Source organism: Phocoena sinus, chromosome 7 (assembly GCF_008692025.1).
Source record: "Phocoena sinus isolate mPhoSin1 chromosome 7, mPhoSin1.pri, whole genome shotgun sequence".
In the NCBI taxonomy this organism is placed as follows: domain Eukaryota; kingdom Metazoa; phylum Chordata; class Mammalia; order Artiodactyla; family Phocoenidae; genus Phocoena; species Phocoena sinus.
Genome location: NC_045769.1, coordinates 20,614,266 through 20,624,762, shown reverse-complemented (window position 1 = coordinate 20,624,762; position 10,497 = coordinate 20,614,266). Strand labels below are relative to the sequence as shown.

Here is a 10,497-nt window from a genome sequence, read left to right as displayed (position 1 = left end):
GGGAAAATCAGACAAATGTTATTCTGAGAGTCAATTAGCTTTCATGACTTCCTTCCCCAGTTGAACATCAGCATGAAATTGGAGGCTTGGCTTCCAAGCTCCCATCTGCCTCTGTTCCCTTTCCCTCTTGTGAGGCAGGATGAGAAAGAGGGCACAACCAAACAGAGTGAGGAGGGTGGGATGGGGGAGTGGGTATGATATATACGGTCAGTCTTCTCTACCTCTTCACAAGCTACTCCCCCAGCTCTGGAATATTCGTCCCCTTTCTGCCAAGCCACACTCTCCACAGGATGCAAACATTTAGCTCTGCTTTTGGCTTTTCCAGAAATCATCCCAAATCTTCTCTTTTCCTCATCCTCCCTCAGCTCTTCCACACCACCCACGGGCCCCCCGTCAACATCTGGCTTTTACTCCTGATGCTTCTAATTATGCAAGTTCATTCATTTCCTTTCATATTTTCCCAACCTGCCTGTATTTTCCTACCCTGTCCCTCACTACCATGGGATGGAATACTCCCCCTGGATAGGGTCATGGTTTTTCCTTCTTAAGCAAACCTCCAGTGCCTACGCTGGGCTCAGCCCACAGTTAATTCTCCAATAACACAGTTTAATGGACTCCCTGGTTGAAGGGGAAAAAAACAAAAAACAAACTGACTTTCTGGATCTCTTTGATCTGCATTAAATTTCTGGGCACAGGAATTTCTGCAAATTTGCAGCATTTACTGTCCCCCTACACTCTTATAATACTTGTGCTTTATCACAGCAGTGGAATTAGGAGTGGCTTGAGGGTAGGGGTTAGAACACAAATGTTTTCTACTGCTTATAGAAATCAGCACAGTATGGGCACCCCCTAACTGCTAAAGAAGCCCTTGCTGAGTGAAATGGAATTTTCCTGAAGTGAATGCCTGTGCCTATCTCTAGGACTGGACTTTCATGATAAAAGAATCAGGAGATTTGGCTGAATTTTCCACTATTTAACTCGCTATGTTGAGGTCATGTAGAAACAACCTTTAAGAACATAATGATCTTTTAACAAGTCCTTCTCTGAAGCCAGGGTTTGTCACTAGTCTGTGGGCAGACCACTGCTTTACATTACACACTTTCCTCTGTTATTACCGGGGTGAGGGAAGATTTTGGAGGGACAGTCTGACTCTGGTTATCTACAAAGTTGAATTATGAAACTGGCCCTTTTGAACTATACCTCTTGCAAATAAACTGATTTTTCCTAGAATGAATTGAAATGACTGAAGAATGCCAAAGCAACCAGGGATATTTTCTCATGCGGTTCAGGGATGCTTGAAGAACACCTCACACCAGTCCTCAAGATCTTTCCTGAGATCCTCTAAGGTACTGCTGATCTGACAATGGGCGGGAGGTGGGGAGTGAACATGAGGAGGTCTTGATATATCTGAACGCACTTGGCTCTAGCGTGAAGCTCCCATGCCAGCTTTGTGAATTGAACAGATTAAGTGTTTTGGGGAAGTGGAGGCACTGAGAGTCACCAGAAATTCCATCCCTGGCTTCTGTCCCACCTGAGTCCCTTACCCTTTCATCTGAGCAAGACATCAAGTCCCACTGTTTGAGTTGGCTCTGCCCTGCTCCATGATTTCTGTTCTTTGTCTCTGTCCTCCAATGTGTGGACTCATTTCCGTCCTTGGAGCACTATTGTTTTTTTGACCCGAACAGTCATCCCCCAAATCTCAGTAATAGGGCCTTTGTATCATTATTTACTTTTCTAATTATATATTGTCTTTCCTCTTCCCAAGGCTTGAAGACATCTCATTCCAACTGAAGTAACTGAGTGGGGAAAAGCAAAAGCGACAGCAGCTTCACTCTTCTGGGTGGAAACCTGCAGTTGTACCAAGAGGGGTAAGGAAAAAGTGGCTCATATTTGGAGAAAGAAGTTGGAATAAGGGAGTGAGAGCAGGCGGTTACTTTGGTATCTGATGCAAGAGATATGAGAAAGTAGCCCAGTGTGTTAGTTGGAAAAGTAAGACTGTGAGGCCAGGCCCAGGAAAGGCCTTGGCATGGAGTCCCAAAGGTCTGGACTGGCCGAGATCCTCTTCTGGGACATTTGATTTACTCTCCCATCCCCACTTCTATAACGTTATGCTTTATCACAGCAACTGAATCCCAATACTTTTGGGATTCTTGAGGTGGTAGTAGCTGCTCTTGGAACTTGTCCTGCCCTGCCATCCCAGAGGCAGGCTGGGACTTTAAGAAACTGGCTTTGATGATGAACCTGGGTTCCAGCCCTTCCTACTGTGAACTTGAATCAAGGGTAGATATATATTCCCAATCACAATGGCATTAGGCAGGATGATGCAGAGAGAGTCCAAGTGGGTGACTCAGCGGAAACTTTTACCCATAACAATGATAGAAACCCCAAGGTGTGCTGCACAGGTGGCCCTATTCAGAGCTCTAAGACCTGCCATGGAAAAAGCTCTGTTACGTTCCATAGTGGAAACCTGTTGTTCTTACCTCCCAGCAATCATCTCCCTACTTTTACTGGTACATCACCCTTATTTTCCTTTGAGAAACTATCCTTCTTCCATTCTGGTTATGTGAAGTACAGGTAAGACCATACAATTCACATCTGGCCAATCAGCTCATCCCATGATTCTGGCTGTACTAATTATCTCAGGGATAAAGTACACAGATTTGTTGATAGTAAATTTGGCCTTGGAGTTTTGATGGTGGGGATAAAAAGATTCCTGATGATATTGTTTGAGCACTTGGGTCAAGCCACGCCTGAACTTTTCAATTACATGACCCAGTGAATGTCCGTATTCATTTAAGTCAGTTTGAATTGCATTTCTGTCTCTTGTAACTGAAAGAGTGACATGTGTTCATATTAAATACCAGATATAGTCTATTCCCTTTTCCAGGCCGGCTCTCCTTCTCTCACATAGCACTGAACAGATAGCAAGTTCTCCATACCTGTTAGATGCATACAAGAGTCAATAAACAAGAAGTAGAAGACATGGCAGCTAATGGATGGACTATAATTTTCTTGGTTCCACTGACTTTATTTGGCTGTGGTCTAGGAAGTGGAATCCTGGTCCTTTTAAGCTCCAACTTAATTTTGGCTCCTGAGGGAGAGTTTCAGGTCTTAACCTATCTCCAGTGGGTTTAAGGGAGGGTGGGTGGTCCCTGTAAGCCCTCTGTGGAAATACCCTTTGAGTATTGGTTTCAGAATGTACAGCCAAACAGGTAATTGGATTAAAGAGGGCCCATGGTTTTCTCTGAAGTCTACTGAAGACACCGGATAGAAGCAACTCACGCCAAATCATTTTTTACTATCATCTTTCAGAGGCTAAGTTGACACCACAACTGACGATCCCCAGGCTGAAAGGAATGGGTAGCCTTGGCTGTGATTTTTGGATACGTTGCACACTTCAAGATTACTGTGTTGTTCAAATTAACCTGTTGGAATGCACCTTTCTTCGACGACATTTCCTTGAACTCCGAATGAAAGCAGTGCAGGAGGATCACCAATTTAAGGACTGGCTGTATTTCAAAGGTCATCTCTAAGTCTGGATATTTCCACAAGATAAAAAATTCCAAGATATTCTTAAGTCCAATATTATAAATAGTTATTAGTTTCATAGATAATGCATTGCTTCTCGATGAAGCCTTCTCTGATTATTTTAATCAAGAGTAACTTTTTTCCTCTTGTATGCCGCACAAATGTTATGAGGTTTTTAAAATTTTATTTCTTAATTTAAAAATTCTTCTACTCAAGTAATTGTACTATCTGAGAGTGTTTAGCTTATTTATGCGATTATATGTTAACAAATGGAAGCAGAGGCTACAAGTTGCACATTGTTCTATTTAGAACAATGTGTGTCCCCCGTAGTAGGTGCTTAATACATGTTTATTCAATAGATACCCAATGTTCCACCATTTACATCTCATCTTTTACCCTCTTGTGGAAAACATGGTTCCCGGGTTCCGCTTTGTAGCTTGGAAATGAATTACCGCTCTTCAATCTAAGCAGTTCATACCCAACTTTCATTCAATGAATAATTGCTGGGTATTTTTCTAAGCATCATGGGCTATTCTAGGACCTGGGAACCCAAAAGTGAATAAGAGATATGTGGTCCTTGCTTTCAAAGAGGCTGTCATTTCAAATCACAGAACAGTGGACCACAGGCTCAGGTCTCTCCTGCTCCAATAGAACTGATCCCCAGGGTAAGAGGACTTGTACAAGTCTTCACAGTGAGTGAAGGAAGATGCTCTCAGGAGTTCTTCTCTCATATCATCATCGTTAGCTCTCAGCCAAGCTTCACCCTCCCCTGAAAGGCTCTCCAACCTTCCTCAGAGGCTCCATTAGGCCTTTGCCAAGACTCACGTAAGCTACCTGCTTTCCTTGTTTACCTAATTTCTCATTTATTGGTGAATATTTACTCCTAACCTTTCTAAATAGAAAGTCATTGTTAATTTTGCCCCCTAGGAAGCTGACGCAGTGAGTATGCTCCAGGGGGGAAGTTAGGACATGTCAGTCAGGATCCCAGAAGCTCTATAGTCTGGGTGGACATACGATGTTTCCTCAAAGGAGTGGCTATTAAGACTGCCTCACCTCAGCCAAGCATGAGGCTGACCTTACAATCAGCCTCAGATCTCCTCTGGGCCTAGAATTCTGACGACCATCATTGACAAATAGGGCCTTGTTCCATTTACATTTTCCTGAGCCTCTCTCCTCCTTTTTACCACAATGTTGTCCTCACCTCACCAATAGCCAATTGTTTCCTGAACCTACTCAGCAACGCTACTGGGTTGAATGGTGTTCCCCCCAATTTCATGTCTACCCAGGACCTGGGATTGTGACCTTATTTGGAAATAAGGCTTTTGCAGATATAATCAAGTTAGGATGAGGTCATACTGGATTAGGTTGGGCCCTCATCCAATGACTGATGTCCTGATAAGAAGAGGGAAATTTGGAACCAGAGGCACACAGAGGGAAGAAGCCAGAGACTGGAGTCATGCTGCCACAGCCAAGGAACACCATGGATTGCCAGCAAATACCAGAAGCTGGGAAGAAGCAAGGAAAGATCCTCCCCTAGAGTCTTCAGAGAGAGCATGGCCCTGCTAAAACCGTAATTTTCAACTTCTAGCTTCCAGGACTGTGATAGAATAAATTTCTGTTGTTTTAAGCCACTTAGTTTGTGGTAATGTGTCATGGCAGGCCTAGGAAACTAATACAGTAACCAATCACTAATTTCTCCAAAACTCTAGCACAGGAGAAATAGACAATGGGAATCAGAGGGCATTAGACTTCTTTCCAGCTGACCTTCTTCATCTGCTCCTCGATTTCTGCTATGCATTAAACTGATGGTAGAGAATGAGTTTTAGGATTTTAGGAGCATTTTAGAATTGTCTATCATCTGAAAGGTCATGGGCTATTGGTACTTTGGGACTCTTAGGAGTCAGGCTGAAATTGTTAATTATATAAATAAATAAATAGATAAGTATTTTATTTTATATATATAAAATATATATGTGTACACACACAAACACACACATATATATATATATATATGTATATATATATATGCATACATAATCTCCTAATGTCTCTTTCTCTGGAGAATCCTGACTAATAAATTATATATATATATGTGTGTGTGTGTCTGTGTGTCTGTGTGTGTGTATATATGTGTGTGTGTGTGTATGTATATATACACATACATATTTTATATATATAAAATAAAATATTTATTTATTATAAGGACTCAGCTCATATGATTTTGGAGGCTAAGCAGGCCCAAAATCTGTAGTAGGCAAGCTGGAGACCCAGGAGTGCAGACGGTTTAGTTCCAGTCCAAGTCTGAAGGCCTGAGAACCAGGAGAGCTGATGGTATAAATTCTAGCCTGAAAGCTGGCAAGTTCAAGACCCAGAAGAGCCAATGTTTCAGTACTGGTCTGAAGGCTGGAAAAGACCAATGGGCCAGCTGAAGAAAGCAGGAGTAGTTCCCTCTCACTCAGCCTTTCTTTTCTATTCAGGTCTTCATCTGATTGGATGAGACCCACCCACATTAGGGAGGACAATCTGCTTTGTTCTGTCTCCAATTCAAGAGTTAAAGTCATCTGGAAACATCCTCACAGACTTACTCAGAATGATGTTTGGCCAAGTGTCTGAGCACCCACCAGTGGTCCAATCGAGCTGACAGAAAAAATTAACCACCACAGCAACATATATATACAAGATCAGATCCATGTTGACTTTGGGAGACTATCCTCAAAAACATATGATTATCTTAATCAGGACAAAGGGTCAAAAACATAACTTTCCTCAGTGCCTTAGCCTGGGATCCCTGGGAAGTGTGAGACAAATACTTGAGTACAGGGAGTTTCTTCGAGAGTGTTATCCTAGGGAGCAGGAGAACAGGGCAGGGAAGTGAAATGTGGAAGTATAAAAAGCAATTCCAGCATGTGTTAAGGAGTTGGCCACCACTACAGGTCACTGGTGCTTGGTGCTACTGAGACATTTGGTAGAATCTTGTACAATATGTCTCAGAAGGACCTTCTAGGGGACAAAATAGAGGAGAAGTATTTCAACTCCCATTACTTTTTGGTCAAAGGCAGCCTTTCATGCATTAACTTTCCTGCATTTCCAGCATCTCTATGCTCCAGGGAAACACAGGTTTGCCATTGCCCCAACCCCACAGTGCCAGAACAGCATGTGAAAGGCAGGTAGCACAGGGCTGAGGCAACCGTGTCCACACAAAGGCTGATGAGCATAGCAATGTCTGGAGGAAGAGGTGGGGTCAAGTAAGGGATTTGGAATGGTGTGCTGCAAGTGCCTAATATACCTGGGGACACTGTGGTAAACATTTGCCATTTTGTGTGCCTTCCTTTCTATTTTTGGTAAGAATGTCATCTTATAAGGTCAAGCCTACCTCCTGTTATAGCAGCTGAAAGTGTCAACACCCTAGAAACTAAGTAGGCTGGGAACACAAAAGAGAACATGTGGGCCCATGTGCAGATGTCAGAAGGAGAACCTACCCCAGGCCTAGATGTAACAAATAAGAAATGCCAAGATACTGTTCTGGTGTCAGAAATATTGATACAAAGAGGTCTCAGGTAGAACAGGGAAGAAAATCACTCGTTTCTCCTGGGTGTCCTGCTCAGTTGCTTCATTTTCTGTTGTTTCCTGATAGGGTTTCTCTGTACAGCCCCATGTACAGGACTGCCTGACTTAGGTCTAGAACCCAGCACTACCTTCCCTCTGTAGCTCTTAGCACTCGTTCCTGATACAAAGCTTCTGGTTGGCCCATCTATTATTTTGAGTCAGGCTACAAGCCTCTCTCTAGCTCATGGATGGACTGCCCCTGGGTCAAGGGTCCATTCTGGCCCAGTCGGTTATATTTGGGAATGGGGTCAGAAGGCATTCCCATTCTGGAGAATAGAGGCTAAGAGTAGAGATTCCCTCAGAAGAAAGGGTACAGAGACAAAACAAAATATTCAAGTAAAGTATTTGTAGCTGAATATTGTGGTGTGCACTGGGAGTCAAGAGACTTGAGTTCAAGATCTGCTTTTGTCACATGCCTTTGTGAACCTAGGGCAATGAGGTAAACTTCCTAATCTTCAAATCCTTCACATAAAAAAAAAAAATACGGAACATGGGTCTGCAAATCTCTAAAACCCCTTCCAACTCTAGGATCTGCAGATCTCACCCAGAACCGAACTCGTCTCCTCACGGTGGAGGCAGAGCTGTGTTGTCACAATCTTGGCCTCTTTTAGGGAAGAGGGATTATCAGAAGGCTGGCACAGGTCCAGAGAAGCCACCTTTCTCCAGGAGAGCTCCCTAGTAGAAATCTGCCAGAAGTTCCTCATCCACTTCTCCAGGACTCAGAAGACCTCACTCTTTTCTTCTTTCTTCTTCCTTAGAGTCATAAACAAGATGCAGATAGCTCTGTTATTAGTAATTCAGGAAGACTTCAGGATGTTGCAGCTGAAATCCAGGTGTCCTCAGCTTTTAAACTCATTCTGAAGAAAATGGACATATTTGCTCCTTTTAACAGTTGCTACAATTTTGGCCATCAGTGAAGGTAAATTCATAGAAGGGAGGCCTCTTGAAAGAGGTGGGAGCAATGGCATTGGTGAGAAAACCTGACATTGAGGAAATCATTATCACTGTGCTCAGACTGTATGTTTAACTACTCCTCAATTATTTCAACTTGGAATGGGTCCTTCTTGCATTCTGCTCTTGCTGAAGAAAGTCTTGATGAGGTTGTAAGACTCAACAAAACATTTTTCATGAGAAATTCTCTCCTTTAGGTAACAATGGCATAGAAGTCATCTTGCTTCACTGTCTGACCTCAATAAGAACAGCACATCTCTCAGTTTAAAAGCAGGGGTTGACCCTTTTCCCGGGAAAGATATTCCCATGGTCACTTGAGTCTAGCATCTAAGTCATGTAACCCCATCACACAGAAGGCCATAACCTTGTTTTGCCATTGATTCAGGTCATATCGCCTTTTTCTGATCTTTCTGACCATTTATTATGTTCTTTACAAAAATGCTTAAGGCTAGAGTCACAGCGTGCTCTGGATTCTAAGCCAAGGCTACCCACATGTGCAGCTACAGGGGTCAAGTTGTCTCTCAATCATCCCTGCTATTCCTAAAACTGTTCTTTAAGTTTCTTAGATACTTCATGACAAGGAATTGAGTGAATTAAAATTGCTCTTCTAGAAACCCAACCTTTAGGGAGGGAGCTTAATTTACCACATCTGCTGTTAGCTCCAGGTGGTGCACACTTCCTCCCACTAATATTTCCAGGAGGTCCAGCTGGCCCCACAAAGGTCTGCATGGACAATGGACACTTCCTTCAAGGGACCGTCGTCTGCTGAGTTCCTGTCTCCAGGGACTTTCTGGGAAAAGGTCGTCACATGTCACAGGGGTCTCTGTGAATTGTACCACCCACACAAGGTCTCAAGTTGTCCTTGACTTTCCCACCATAAGTTCTAAAATAAGAGGAAAAGCTACCAGGAAATAGATCTGATGAGCTGTCTGACTAAGCAGAGGAGCAGAAATTGGTGGTGAGGAGATAGAGGGCGATAAGCATTGTCTCTGTTCCTGCTCCACCCTGCTGTTCTGGCTGAATGGACAATCTCATCCCCGGTAAAGTATAAGACTTGGGAGGATCTTGAAGATCAAGTTCATCTTCAAGTTCATTTTACTAATATGACTCTGGAGGCTCCCAAAATTTGTGTTCATGGCAGATCCTCGAACACAAATGGCAGCTTGCAGTTCAGGTCCAACTCAGGTATAAAATTCTATTACATCACACTGCCCTCTGTATCATGACACCTGCTCCCAAAGGAGGAAGATTGGACACACAAAGCAGCTCCAGGAAGACTCTTTCTAGCTGTTGACTCTTTGTTGACAACGATCAGCTTTTTTCCCAACATGCACTGTTAAATGTTTGTAGGTCCACAAGACTAAGCCCAAGTTTGGGAGCCATTTCCTCAGCTCTTTCTACCATCCTCCCTTCCGCCACCTTGATCATCTTTTTCCAGGCATTGGTCTATTCCAGTGGGGAGGGAAATGGATCTTGGTGGTAGGGGCATTGGAATTGTGTATGCAGGGCTCTAGGACAATTTTGCCCATTTCACAATTCTGCTAAATATAGAACATAATTTTCACTCTAATTTGTACTCTCCCTTTCCTATCTACCCCACCTTTGCTAGTGCCAAGGAATTGATGTGATGACACCTCATCTCTTTTTGTTTTCCCTTGTAAGATGGATCTCATCCCCAAGGAAAACCTTAAATAGACTTTCCTTTTCCAAACCATGCCAAAGAGAGTAAAGAGAGACTAGCAAGTATAAAAGGGACACTTTAATGAAAAATGGGATAGAATTGGAGATAGTGTCTAGTGCAATTTCATATGCTACTGATGAAGAACCTGAGACCCTGAGATGTCACCTGGATTCTGATATAATTAGCAGAGCTTAATAGTTCTCTTTGTACACAGAATGAAGTATTTTAGAGGTAAAGGGCTATTTGTTTCTAGCACAGGCTGAGAAGAGGAGGTGGAATATTAGGTGGCCACTTTCATATTTTGAAAAATTCTAAATGTCTCTTCCATTTTCTCTGACATCATACTTTAGAGTTATTTTTTATATCACAAACATGCTATAGTGAAAACCAGGTGGATAATACCAAGAAAATGAAAAGTTGTCATTCTTAATGCTCTTTAGTTTGAAAATATAGTGCAACTACTATTATTACTATTTTATTGTTTTGGTGGAGGCATGGTGAGGGCCAGCCTAAGAGTTACCATATGAACACACTGTTCCCAGTTGACATAGGACCATTAATTTCTTTGACATGTCAACATCACTCTGAAAAGAAGGTATTAGTCTTTGGGGCTGGTGCTGCTATCAAAAAGAAGGTCCTGAAGCCCCTGATTGGCTTGGTCAAGATTTTCCCAGTTAGCATTTGGGCATCTTTCTAGCTCTGGGTGACTCACCAGTGTTTAACACCTAATT

The 10,497-nt window shown here is 42.8% G+C and overlaps 1 long non-coding RNA gene across 1 annotated transcript in view; it reads left to right on the top strand.

Moving 5' to 3' along the window:
* The window catches only part of LOC116756713, a 48,509-nt gene extending 43,638 nt beyond the window's left edge, over nt 1–4,871 (top strand). Inside the window, exons 2-4 of the long non-coding RNA XR_004350742.1 lie at nt 1,229–1,346; nt 1,766–1,868; nt 3,313–4,871. This is a non-coding gene — a long non-coding RNA (uncharacterized LOC116756713). The remainder of the gene's footprint in view (nt 1–1,228; nt 1,347–1,765; nt 1,869–3,312) is intronic.
* The last annotated feature ends 5,626 nt before the right edge of the window (nt 4,872–10,497 follow it).